Source organism: Argiope bruennichi, chromosome 1 (assembly GCF_947563725.1).
Source record: "Argiope bruennichi chromosome 1, qqArgBrue1.1, whole genome shotgun sequence".
Classification (NCBI taxonomy): domain Eukaryota; kingdom Metazoa; phylum Arthropoda; class Arachnida; order Araneae; family Araneidae; genus Argiope; species Argiope bruennichi.
In genome coordinates this window covers 21,485,321-21,495,728 of record NC_079151.1, presented here as the reverse complement: position 1 = coordinate 21,495,728, position 10,408 = coordinate 21,485,321, and positions in this window count along the sequence as shown.

The following is a 10,408-nucleotide window of genomic DNA, read 5'->3' as shown; positions in this document are numbered from 1 at the left end:
TGTATTTTATTAAAAGTGTTCTTAATTTGATAAATTGAATGCTATATATAAGAAATATATATATATATATATATATATTAAGTTTTGAAAACACATGTCATTTAGTTAAGTATATAAATGCAAGAGAATTGATTACTAAGCAAAATTATATGAATTCTGATTTCAGTGGAATGTACTCTGCTTCTTCCCAGACTATTACTTTTTCTGAAATAATCGACAGGATCAGTAATTTGCAAAATGAGCTACAAGAACTTCAGGATTCTGTAAGAAAGAAAGAGATTCATTCCAGAAAATATTGGACTCTTATTTTTTTTTTTTTTTTTTTACTATTTCTTTAACATATCAATCTTGAATTATAAAATTCTGTAAAAGCATAAAAGTATTTCTTTCAACTACTGTTTACATCCTATTTTAATTCTCTCTCTCTCTCTCTATATATATATATATATTTATCATGACCTTATTCTTGTTTATTAAATTTACTGTATTATATGTTTTTGTTTTATTTTATGATATTCATTCAATGTAATTTTTATCAATGTAACTTTAGCATTAAAAAAAATTCATAAATGTTCCGCTTTAAAAGTATATTGTTCAACATTATGTTTTTATTGGTGATAAAAAAAATGTTGTTCAGTATCTAGGATGTTTCTGTTGAATAAAACTGATTTCATCATTTACATTGACATTCTTGTAATACTGTGTTTATATAATTTCTAAGTGTCTGGAAAAATAAATGTTGATAAATAGTAAATAGTTTTTATGAATTAGTAAGTGCATTAAAATATCCATTTGATCCTTTTTTTTCCAAATAATTATCATATATATATATATAGTTTTGTAATGTGTAAATAAAAATTATGAAAATGTGATTTTGTTTGTTTTCCTTTAATGATTTCTACAAATTAAAATGAAACAACTGATTCATAAGTTGCATAGATTTTTAAAAAAAAGGTATATATGCCTTTTATATTTCATAATTTGAAATTGTAAACATAATTTATTCAGTATATACTAATTTGAGTTTTATGTTCGTTCCTCAGAGCAAACTGAAAATATCAAAATCTCAATATTTATAAAAGTAATTACATAAGAAAAAAAATATAATATTTTTATTAGTAAGCTTTAAAATATTAACTTATCTAAGACTAATAATTATTTTTAAAAAGAACTAACTGGGGGAACTATATTCATAAGATTCAACATTCAATAATATTTAAATATGTAAAAAAGAACATATGTAATTTTTCAAAAAACACTGCCATAGTCATTTGTCAAAATGTATCCTTTGGATAAAAAAGGAAAGAATATAGCGGCACCAAACGAATTAAAAAGCGATGTTAATTAATTATGCAAAACAATATTTCCATTGAAAATACTAATTAAAATTTTAAAATAAGAAGTAAAATTACATAACTACGAAAATTTGGATTAAATAATTCAAAATAATATCTTTTAAAAAAAAAATCAGAAGTTTTTAATAATTGATCGGCTAGCGTAATATTTACTAAACGATGGTTTCATCAACGTTATCGGCAGACATCATGACATGCGCAGAACGGTTGGAAATTGAGCAGAAGTGGTTTGTTTGGTACATGACACGTGACCGTGAATTGACCCCATTACTTGGTTGAAACCTCACTGCTGTCTGAGATGGTACACTACTCTGCAAGTTTCTTAAGATGTTTGATTCTTCATTAACTGGACGGTAGATTTAACGTTGAAAAGGCGCACATAAACTGTAAATCTTCTATAAAAGTAAATTTTTTTGTCAAGACTTTTCAAATATCTGACACTGCCATTAAGTCACCGTAGCCTTCTAAAGAATTTAATGCAGCTGAATTTCGGTCTCTTTTAAAAGCCGTACGAAACTTACTTTGGAAAGGAATTCGTAAAAAAAGAAGCTATCTTAACTTCCACAGCAGCAGGAAATCAGGTCTTAGTTATACATGGAGGATATTTAAGGAAATAAAGTTTCATACCTGGAGACTAAATTTTACACACCGGAGAAAAGATTGCGATGATTTAATTCGAGATGGAAATGTTGATACTCAGTTTATTCCAATTTAATTCATAATCAAGTGATTAATTCAAAAAATAAAATAACTCATAGTCAAATAAATTTAGCTATTTAAAGAAAATAAAAATAAATTCCTTGAATGGTCGACTGTATAGTTTCTTTTCAAAAAAAATAATGATAAAACATGCAAAAAAAAGTCATAGATCGTCAAAGAAACAATTGAATGTCGATTTTTAATCAAAAATAACTACTCTTTTTAACATCTACTTTGATAAAACTTTATCTGTTAAACTATTTATAGACAAGAAACAAAGTTTTTAAAACTAAAAATTTCAGCAAACTGCATTAATTTAGAACAATAACTTCCGATGATAATAAATTAATATTTTTGATTATACTAATAATTATATGTATTATTTGAATACTTGTTTTGTATTCAAATAACTCTTTAAAAAACATTAAACATTTTCATTTATTAATTTTATATTGTTGCAATATTTGTTATGAAATAGCGTAGAAAATAAAGATAAGCATATGGCAGTGTAACCTGCAACATATTTTAAAACTCTCCAAATAAATAAATACTTCAAGATTTTTTATTTTTCCAATAATTTTTAAAAACCAAGTTTTTGCTTCAGAAATATAAAAAATGTATTTTTGTATTACCATAAAATTAGGACATTTACATGTGTTACTTTTTTGAGGAGGGCGGTTTTTATTTACTGAGGAAACATTACAATGTCTTTCAGATAATCGGGTAAAAAGTAATTTTAAAGTAAAGGTAAAAGTACGGAAAGTTTGCAAAATAATCTTAGTATTGGACTTAAGAATACTAGTATAATAAAAAACATTCTATTAAATTCAATCTTATTTTGAAATTAAATAAGCTAGTTGGAGTGGTTTTCCCAAAACTTCATCGTTAATCTTTAATAAGGGCGTCATCCCTTAAAAAAAATTTATAAAAGTGTTGCTAAAATATGAGTAGAAAAAAGGCAAATAAAAAAATCTCCTCTTAAGGTCACTGAGAAAAAAAATTAGAAAAATAACTGAATTAAGAAGCAGAATCATACATGAGAAAACTGAACGAGTCTCCGGTGATCTGTTCTCATGTCTATCCATGACGCATCTAATCTCTCAATTCAAAGTTACTTGTCTCTTCGTCTAAATATATTTTTTATTAAAGTGCACCCATATATAAATGTAATAGGTGTATTAATTACGCCGATTCCTGAGCATGTTTGCAAGAATTCGTCCGAATAGAGTATTTCGTTTTATTCAGTTAATTTATTTATGTAGTGATATTAAATAAATTATTGAAATTTATAAAGATCTTATTATACTATCACTGAAAAAAAAGCAAATGAAAATATAAACTTCTTTAAACGTTACAGAGAAAAACATAATAAATAGAAAATGGGACCAAATTCCGAAGCGGGATCGAACCTCAGTCAACTTGAGAGACACTCCGGTTGTCTGCCCTAATTTTTATCAATGACGTGTCTAGGCTCTCAATTTAAAGTCACATGTTTCTTCTTCTAAATATATTATATATTAAAGAGCATTCCTTTTCAAAAGCACTGTGCATACTGAATGCGAAGATCACTGCGAATGTCGCCAAGAAATTTTTTGAGTATCGTATTTTATTCATTTCCTTTCTTTTATTTCTGAATGGATACTAAATATATTATTGAAATTTATAAAAGGCTTTCTAAACTATCACTAGACAGAAAGCAAATGAAAAAATTAGTTTCTTTAAAAGTTCTAAAAAAAATTTAGAAAAAGTTATTGAATTAAGAAGCGTGATCGAACCTCATACAACTGAATTGCAATCCAGTGCTGTAGTTTATACAACTGAATATCCCTGTATAAAAGCTTTATGTATATTAAATGCGAATATCACTGCGCATGTCTGCAAGAATTTGTTTCAATATTGTGTTTTCTTCCATTCATTTATTTTATATCTGAAAGAATGTTAAATAAATTATTGAAATTTATAAAAAGTCTTGCTAAAATATCGCTGGAAAAACGTAAACAAAAAATAACCTTCTTTAAATGTTACCACTATATAGAATCGGGAAAAGGCTTTTTCCAAACTGCAGTCCTAACGCTTTGAACAGCTCAACATATTAGCATAATAAGAATGTAGAGATTTTTTTTAACTATATTCCTCCGTCATAAATTTAATAGGGTCCGTCTACTTCGAGTTCCCTTTTCAAAAATGTTTCAAACCAAAAGGATAATCAAATTACAATTACACCAGTGGTAAACTGGCTAATTTGATTGCTTACTGATGGTGAATGGGTCTTGTATACAAGACAGCACGCCTCCCATAATACAAGGGGGAAAACAGATACTTTATTTTATTTTAAATACCCTTTTAGCATAAAATACTCAACAATACTTTTATGATATCTTCATAATATTGGTCAGTATTTAGAATATCGAAGAACATCGTAGAGATTTCGCATAATATTTTTTGCTGGTTACATATGTTTGAATACTTATTTTTAGCACTCTGATGTGAACCTTCATTTTAAGTATTTGGTCCAGTCAGCTAACGTCCGGCTTTACGAGTACGAGAAGTAAAAAAGTTATTGACTAGCTACAAAATACTCCTCTTGTAAAAACTGCAGCAATGAAACAAAAAGTGACATCACATCTTATTCTCCCTTGGGATGTCTTCTGGGAGCAATAAATCTGAGTAAACATGATATACTCATGAATTCCAAACTACATATACATCTTTTTTAACACCGTTGCCAATCGCAACAAAACAAAAGCTGAAACATAGACAATATTAATAGATATAGAGAATCAAGGCGACATCCTTCCACCTAAGTTAACATTTTACATTAAAACTTTAACTTACACATAGTTGCAAGAAAGATATATAAAATTAACAAAATTAAAATTGTTCACAAGTCCAGTCTTTTAGGTATTTTGACCGTACGACCTGTTCTAGTCTTTTGAAACTGTGGCTCAAAGCTTACATCACACACATTGTTAGAGCCAGACTCTTTACAAGTTTCCAACTTCTTAGTTGAAAAGTTCTCAACAATAAGATCATCATTAGAGAATTCTAGTGGATACAGTCTCTGAGTCGGTCTTAGTAATTCTCCATTTGCCGTTTTAAGTCTCACAAGTCTTGTTACTCCATCTTGACCTGGAATAATCTCTATTATTTTTCCCAGTGGCCAATTCAGTCGCTTGGTGTTGTCACTTCCTATCAATACAACATCACCGATATTCACTTTCACTGATCTTGTCTTATCCGATTTTTGAATAAGTGCTCCTAGATATTCGGATCTAAATCTTTTTCAAAGATCCTTTTGTAAGTTTTCTCTGTATTTGACTCGTTTATTCAGACTTCAGTGTCCAATATCATCAAGATCAGGAACACCACCTGTTGTGAAATAGAGATGGACTTAAAGGCATCAAAGTAACATCATTTTCAGTAACATAGGTCAATGGACGGGAGTTGATCACTGTTTCACAGTCGCAGAGAATGGCGATCATTTCTTCGGAAGTTAAAGAAGCTGTTCCTAGTACTCGCCTCAGTAAACTCTTGAGAATACCTATCAATCTCCCCCACCAACCTCCCCACCATGAGGCAGTTGGTGGATTAAACTTCCATTGAATTGGTGATATAGATGTATCATCAATAATCTGCTTCCAGTTTAGATCTCGTAGCGCATTTGAAGCTCCTACAAAGTTAGTTCCGTTGTCACAGTAAATTATTTTACTTCTTCCTCTGCGGGATATAAATCTTCTAAGGGCTAGTAAAAAACTCTCAGTAGACATGGACTCAACCAATTCTTGATGCACTACCCTGTATACAGCGCAGGTGAATAAGCAAATCCAGGATTTGGTGTTAACTTTTAAGATCACTGGACCAGCAAAATCAATGCCACAAATTTCAAACACAGCCGCTTGTCGGAGTCTGTCGTTTGGAGGGGTTGCTGTGCAAACTTGCACGCTTTTTGCAGAAAATCTTCTACATACGGTGCACTTATTAATCAGAGATCTCACCGTTTTTCGAGCATTAAGAAGTCAAAATCTCTCTCGAAGAATATTTATTAAAATTTGGGTACCAGCATGTGAATTTTTCTCGTGATAATATCGTATTAATCTCTTGATCACCTCATGATCGGACGGAAGAATAGCTGGAGTTTTAAACTCTTCTGAATCCTGTCGGAAGGTAAGTTTCGTTTTCAGTCTGAGGATTCCACTCTGATCCTTAAATACTCCTAAAGTTTTTAATTTATTATCTCTCTCGTCTACAAAGCAATCCTCTTGAACCATTTTGATTAATAATTTCTCGGCGTCAAAAATTTCATCAAAATCAAGGTCTTCATGTCTTTTCTTAATTTTTTCAGCTCAACAATTAAAGGTAAACCGTAGAATCCAGGCAATTAGATGAACTATTTTCTGGTATTTCGAAAAATATTTGTAATACCAGTCTTCCTTAGGAACAAAACTTGTAGAAATCAAACTTCTTGTCACAGATGAAACTATGGTCTTTTTCTTTTCCCGAACAATCTCGTTTTCATTTGAGCTTAGATTTCCTTTTGGCCAATCCTCTTTAGGCAAGTAAAGCCAACTTGGTCCTAACCACCAGTTAGATTTCAATAAAGTTTGAGCTGAACAACCTCTACTCGGGAGATCAGCAGGATTCATGGAACCAGGGATATGTCTCCAAGAACTTTTATTTGTTAACGCTCTAATTTCCTTCACTCTATTCGGGACAAAGACATTCCAGGCTTCTTCTCTCATAATCCATGTCAAGACAGTCGAAGAATCAGTCCAGAAGTAAATTTCTTCACTCTGTATCTCTGACAAAATAGAAGTTGAAAGTCTTGCTGAGACAGTAGCTGCAAGTAACTTAAGTCTAGAGATAGTAATCCCTTCCATTCCTTTTGGTGAAACTCTACTCCTGGCTTGTATAAGTTGTACTTTAACTGAATCACAAGTCTGTATTCGGATGAAAGCAGCGACAGCATAAGCATGCTTACTAGCATCACAGAAAATATGTACTGAAATATCTCCACTTGCAATCTCTGAACCAAAATATCTTGGAAAACGGATTTTCTCTAAACAGTCAATATCTTTTAGCCATTTTAAAAATGTATTTTTTGTAATTTTATCAACTTCTTCATCCCATGTTATTTTCTGCTTCCACGTTTCTTGAAGCAATAATTTAGGAATTAGGATGACAGGGCAACATATACCAAGAGGATCAAACAATCTATGAGTTGTAGATAAGATTGATCGCTTAGTTACCTTTTCAAAGCATAATTCTTTTACACTTGCAGTATTAATTCGTAGAGTGTCAGATTTTTTATTCGTTACCAGGCCGAGCACATTTGTATCGGCAGAAGTATCAGCATTGACATCACTGAACTCCCACCCTCTAAGCTCGAATTTTTTCTCGGCTATTACCTCAGTCGAAACGTTAATAAAATGATGTAGTTCTTTTTCATTTTTAACGCAACTAACACAATTGTCGACATAAAAACTATGCGCAAGTTTTTGAATGACATCTTTTGGATACGAAGATTCTCCAGTTCCTATTTTTTCCAAAACAGTTTGTAAATGAAGCTGAATAGTAGAATTTAGAAGAAAAGGGCTACTCGATACACCAAAAACTACACGGCAATGTCTGTACTCTTTCAGCTGACCATCATTACCAATCCACAGAAACCTCAAGTAATCTCTATCCGTGGGTGAAACACCTATTTGTAGAAAGGCTTTTCGGATGTCAGCAATAACACCGATCTTCTCTTTTCGAAGTCGGGTTAAAATACTCGGAATCTGCTCTATTAGATTCGGCCCCTTCTCAAGACAATCATTAAGACTAGGAAATCCCTTTGCCTTGGCCGAAGCGTCAAAGACAGGCCGGATTTTTGTAGTGCTATTCTCCTTGATAACTTCTCGATGAGGCAGATAATGTACTGAAGCCTGATCATTTTTGGCAACTTCCTCAATTACTCCCTCCTCAAGCCATTCCCTAAAAACATTCTCATAAGCTTCATAATTAGACTCGGTTTTAAGACGTTTAACAGTCTTGTTCAGTCTTCCCTTTGCTAAATCAAAATAACCTGGGAGTGGTGGATGATCTTCCAACCAAGGCAAATCTACTTCAAAACGATCATCTACCAAATGAACTGTATTTAGAAAATGCATTCGAGCAGCTTCTTGTAACTCGATCTGGCTTTTCTTCACAGATGGGTCAGTTATGCCAAGAGTATCCAAGGACCATAAGTCTGTTATTGTCTCTGCTGTAGATAACATGGACTTAACTAATAAAGATGAACATTCACTTCTCGCAGTATCAGTTATTCGTCCCATTACAGACCGCCCAAGTTTTGTTTCAATTGCTACTAGTCCACAAGACATTTCACGATAACCTCCTGTCATGAGCTTCCCAGCTACATCAGCTCCGATAAGGATTTCAATAGGATCTTCACAATTATCCACAGTATTTACATTATAAGCAGCTAACTCCTTCACGCAAAACTCATTCATAGTAGGTGGCGCAGTTTTACAAATAATTTGTTGACTAAGAACTTTAAAATTACAATTATAATTCTCATAACACTCGATAAATACAAAGTATATACATCATGTTTACATACCCCAGTATGCTTGCCACCAAATAGGGAGTGCTGCAAATATTCACAGCTGGTAGGCTCATAGCTCATTTCTTCAGCTGTAGCTCGTAGTAAATATGACCGCTGTAAACCAGTATCGATAATAGCTCTTGCTGCACGTTTTTTCCCGTTGCCTCTAATTATAACTTTGAATGTCTGCAGGACTACGTTTGGATTGGTAGACAAGTTGGAAAGAGCTTGATCCATTTCAGAACTACTATCAGTTCTCTTATCAACTTCAAGCGATTCTTTGTCTTTAGACTCAGATGTCGGATTCATTTTTCTACACAGAAGAATGTGGTGTTTTTTGCCACAACACAAACAACTAGCTCTGACATTACAATTTCTGACAGAATGTCCAGTTTTTAAGCATAAAAAGCAATTATGAGATTGTTGAACAATTGCCTCTCTTTGCTTCAAGGGCATTTTCCTTACTTTAAAACAATCTCCAGAATAGTGTGCATTAGAACAAAATATGCACTGTTTTGACACTTGCGACGAAGTCAAAAGATCAGTTGCACTAGGTGCCTCATAAAACTTTACATTCCTAGTTTTATTTTCATTCATTTTTTTATCACCAGAAAATTTATTATATTTCACTTCTGCTTTCGGTTTAGAAGCGTTGAAACTTCTAGAAGCAAGAAGAATGCGTTCTTCTGATTCAACCTCATCTTGTAAAAATTCTAAAATAAATTCTAAATCACTTTTTTCTATTTTAGTTGAATTTCGATCAGAATCATTCGTGTTCGTTTCACGAACTCTACGATGAGCCAATCGATAACGCTCCCAAGCAATCAAAGTTTCTTCGGGTAGCGATGACTCAACTAGAGGAAATAACATAGCAGCATATTTCTCCCTAATAACTCCTAATAGTTCAAGTGAACGTAGTTTACTCTCGAGTTGATCAAACAACTTTCTTAATGAATTTTTTGAACAGTTCTGTTTTTGAAAAACTAATGCTAGTAAATCTCTAACGTATACTTGAATTAATAATTCTTCTCTGCCAAAACGCAATTTTAATTGTTTTAAAGCTGTTTCATAGCTATTACCATCTGGAGGAAAACTCTTAATTAATTCTTCGGCAGGACTACCTCGTTCCATTGCTTGAGTTAGATATGAAAATTTATTGTGAGAATCGATATTAATGTCCTCATCAATTTTTTGAAACTGTCCCCAAAAATATAACCAATTGCGTACATTACCTTCAAAAGTAGGTAATTTTATTTTTGGATAATTTAATAAGGTACCAATATTAAAACTTTCATTTTTAGAGGATAACTGTTCAATCACAAATGATTCTAACTTTTGTTTTAAAGATCTCCAGCGATCAATGTAAGTTTCCGACTTATCTACTTCTCTCTCGATTTCAGTATCGTAAGTCTTCTCGAATACAACAACTGTTTAAATTTTTCTTCACATGCCATCATTAATAAAGCTTTCTCCTCAATTAGCTTTAATTTATTGATTTTATCGGCACAACTCAGTTGATTTTCTGCCTTGTCAAAGGAATTGCATGCTATAGTAAACAGTCTTCTCAGTTGCTTCCTATCTTTCAAAACAGTTTCCATAATGAAATAAATGCTGAAATGTTTCGTACTTCTCTTAAAAAGCAACCGAGTCCTGTCGCGGACGCCAGATGTCACGGTTTGACATCGAATCAGATAATATTCTTATTCAGAAACTTTCATTAAATACTCTGCTTTGGATTTCTTGGATGATTTCTTGGCATTTGTTTATG